Source organism: Gekko japonicus, unplaced genomic scaffold (assembly GCF_001447785.1).
Source record: "Gekko japonicus isolate JY-2015 unplaced genomic scaffold, Gekko_japonicus_V1.1 scaffold2841, whole genome shotgun sequence".
NCBI lineage: Eukaryota > Metazoa > Chordata > Lepidosauria > Squamata > Gekkonidae > Gekko > Gekko japonicus.
The window spans coordinates 118,719-122,786 of NW_015164281.1; the positions used below are offsets into that span (position 1 = coordinate 118,719).

The 4,068-nt window shown below is 41.9% G+C and overlaps 1 non-coding gene across 1 annotated transcript; it reads right to left on the reverse strand.

Annotated features, from left to right (window-relative positions):
• Positions 1–503: 503 nt before the first annotated feature.
• Positions 504–575, reverse strand: TRNAD-GUC. The gene has a single exon. It is a non-coding gene; the product is annotated as a tRNA-Asp (tRNA).
• Positions 576–4,068: the final 3,493 nt, after the last annotated feature.

Consider the following 4,068-nt stretch of genomic DNA (forward strand, 5'->3'; position numbering starts at 1 on the left):
TAAACTTAGTTTGTGCCCTACATAGGACTGCCTCTCCCTGTAACAGCTTCAACGCTAGTTGTATTTCTTATAGGGATGGGTGTGCACCCCAAAATTCCTGAACTGCATATGTACATCATTGTTTCAGGTCATTACTGAAATTTCTGGAACTCCCGGATTCTTAGGCATGATGGGAAAAAACAACTCTGTGTTGTTCTTTATGTTCGGGAGCTTACCACCATCATCATCATCATCAGGCGTCATGTTTTCCTTTTATTTTCATGATTGCTTTTATTTTCATGCTTTCCCCCTTCCCATTGCACAGGATCAGGAGTGCTCCCAGCCAATCACCATTGGAGACAGCGGCAAGCACCAGACTTTATGTGTTGAACACATGAAGCTGCCTTATACTAAATCAGACCATCAGTCCATTAAAGTCAGTATTGTCTACTCAGGCTGGCACCGGGTCTCCAGGGTCTCAGGCGGAGATCCTTCACATCACGTACTGCCTGTTCTTCTTTAACTGGAGGTGCCGGGGATTGAACTTGGGACCTTCTGCATGACAAGCAGATGCTCTACCACTGAACCACAGCCCCTCCCCTAAGAAGGATATGGTACTGATTTATTTTGTGCTATCCTTTATTGTTTGTTTCTTGTATTAACTAACGTTGGGTTCTATTTTTGTAAACCATGCTGAATCTCAGAAAAGTGGCACTTTGATCTGCTTATTTATGTATTTGATATACTATTTTTCCTTTAAAGGATGGTTGCCGTGCATAAAAATTCCATTTGCAGTCAATCCTAAAAATACAATACTAATGGAAAACTCATTATATAAAGCTAACATTCAAGGGGAAAAGCTCTTTTAAAAAGCTACCTTGCAACATGCAGGGATTCCATGGCAGAAACTCAAAGAGTTTTCGTCCAGCAAACTGGGTATTCCCTTAACATAGAAGGTTTGCAAACCACTGCACAAGCTGCCATGTCATCTTTACAAGAAAAAAAGCCTTAACATATACTGCTATTTAACTTTCCTCTTAATGTGCTGGAAAATATTATAAGAGTGTGCTATTGTTTGGCTACAAATGTATTTATATTTATGAAGGTGTGTATAGATGTGAACGAAGCAGCATATCACAAAAGCAGGTTTGTTAGAAGTTATATTAGATCAAATCATCCAAATGCAGCTGAAACTGAACAGCATTGCAGCATAAGATAATTCAAGCATGCTGAAATGTATAAACTGTACAGGAGTTTTCAAAAATGATTATACAGGGACAGAGTGTTCTTGCTTTCCTGAATAGAGTACCAGCCTGTGAAGGCTTTTAAAAACTAAACAATTTATTTACCATATTATTATTTAATATGTATTTAAGCAAGTCATTCCATTGACTCCTGTATTGCATTACTTTCTGCCCTCTCTCCATAGTCCACCATTTTCTAAAATTATAGATGTAATCCAAGCTGCCAACAGCTATTTGTTTTCCAATTTAGAGCCTGAACCATGCAGTCTGTAATGGGAAAACACAGACAAGCATATACTGTGTACCCTAATAGATGGGGGAGGGGGGGATAACCAGAAAATCCTGCCCTGTAGTAGATGTCAGTGCTGATACCAGCATTAGCCACAACATGACTCCAAGATCAGTATATGAATGTGAGTCTTCCACAAAGCACTAATCCTGGAGTTTCACATCCTTTGTTTGCAAGGCATTGTGGTAAACAAAGCTTCATTGCAGTAGTAGCTTAAAATGAAAGATTGTCTTCTTTAGATCCATATTTTTATTTGCAGATATCTGTGTTTTCCATCAAGTATCACATAAGGAAACTGCTCACCAATGCACATTTGCTTTGTAGGTGGCTAACAGACTTTCCTTCAGACCCCATCACTAAGTCTATTCACTTAGGCTGGTTCTGTCAGTATTCTGTTAGTTTAAAGTGGTTCTTCAGTCACTCACAGCCTTTCCCAAAGAACAACCTAGCCATAGTGATTCATGCCTTAATTATGGCCAAAGTAGACTACTATAATCCACAGTATATGATGCTGTCTTTGAAAATACAACAGCTCAGAATGCAATGATGATATTGTTAACTGGAACTAGCCATTTGGGTCATCTTATACCAATGTCATTGGTTGCCAGTTCATTTTTCATCCCAGCTTAAAGTGTTGTTTATGTTGATTTAAATGTTGATTTAAACGTTAATGTCCTAAACTGTTAGGTTCCAGAATACTTACTGTTTTCTTCCATGTGAACCTACTCATGTGTTAGGATCTTTCTCAGAGGTCTATCTTCATGTTTTCTAATTATTGGAAACGGGTGGACATGGCCATCTCAACTGTGGCATCAACACTATCCCTCCCCCCCCAAAAAATTAGGGTGGTCTGCCTTGGCACATAAGATGTACTGCTGAAGAATCTATATTCGGTGTGCATCAAAACGTTGTGAAATATATAGAAGCTACTTCCCAAGAATTGAAAATTCTCTTTTGAATTGTTCGTATGCAAAGTTCTCATAGATCAGAAAACGTAATGGATAATATGTCCTAGCAGATAATATTGAATTTTGGTATAATGGACTATATCCAGTTTACTCAACTGGATGCATCTTCCTTGCTATTATGCTTTGTGTCTTCCTTCAGTGTCAGCCTCCTACACTACAAGACACTCTTCGATTAGAGCAGGGTTCCCCAACATGGTGTCCACGGGCTCTATGGTACCCACCAATACCTTTTCTGGTACCCACCGACTATTTTTAGAAAATGAGTGGGGCTAGATGGGGCACTAGCCCAACAGGGCTTCTGATTGACCACTGGAGAGCCGATTCGTAGGGCAGATTAAAATAATATTGTTTTAGTGACAGCTGCTGCTACAGATCTTTCTACAAACCTAAGAAAAGTTCCAGGGTTGTAGAATAGTGCCTGTTGTTGTTGTTCAGTCGCACAGTCGAGTCCGACTCTTCGCGACCCCATGGACTAGATCCCGCCAGGCCCTCCTGTCTTCCGCTGTCCTCTGAAGTTTGCTCAGTTTCATGTTCGTTGCATCGATGACACTGTCCAACCATCTCATCCTTTGCCGTCCCCGTCTTCTTTGACCTTCAATCTTTCCCAGCATCAGGGTCTTCTCCAGCATGCCATACAACTTGCATGACTCAACCAGGCCAAGGTGTTTGGTACTGTTCAAAAGCAGCGATCTCACAATAGCCGGTGTAGTTTAATGGTTAGCATTTTAGATAAGGAGTATCTAATTCTCAACATGGCCCCATCTGTGGATACTTAAAGCTGGAGACTGGAGTCGTCGATATGCAAGACCCTAACCAACACCTTGAACCTGAGAAAAGTTACATTTGTTGTTGTTGTTCAGTCGCACAGTCGAGTCCGACTCTTCGCGACCCCAAGGACCAGCTCCCGCCAGACCCTCCTGTATTCCACCGTCCTCTGAAGTTGGCTCAATTTCATGTACGGCAACCAGCTCCTAATGCCAGCTCTGATTCCCAAGTTTAGCTTCAGGTAATGAGACCCTGAGTGATATTGTGTGTTAGAATCAATCCCTAAGCATGTTCTTATTTTTGTAAACTGCTTACCTGGAGATCGTTACTCATGCCACATGTTTGTTGTGTAAATGAGATTGCAGTGGGATAAGTTTTTGTTGTTCAGTCGCACAGTCGAGTCCAACTCTTTGTGAACCCATGGACCAGATCACACCAGGCCTTCCGGTCTTCCGCCGTCCTCTGAAGTTTGCTCAATTTCATGTTCGTTGCATCTATGACACTGTCTAACCATCTCATCCTTTGCCGTCCCCTTCTTCAGAGCCAGTTTGGTGTAGTGGATAAGTGCGCGGACTCTAATCTGGGAGAACAGGGTTTGATTCCCCACTTCTCCACTTGCCCCTGCTGGATGACCTTGGGCAAGCCATAGTTCTGGCACAGCAGTCCTTGAAAAAGAGCAGTTTCTGTCAGAGCTCTCTCACAGCATCAGGGTCTTCTCCAGTGAGTGCTCCCTTCTCATTTGGTGGCCAAAGTATTTGAGCTTCAGTTTCATTATCTGGCCTTCCAGGGAACAGTCAGGGTTGATTTCTTTTAGGATTGACTG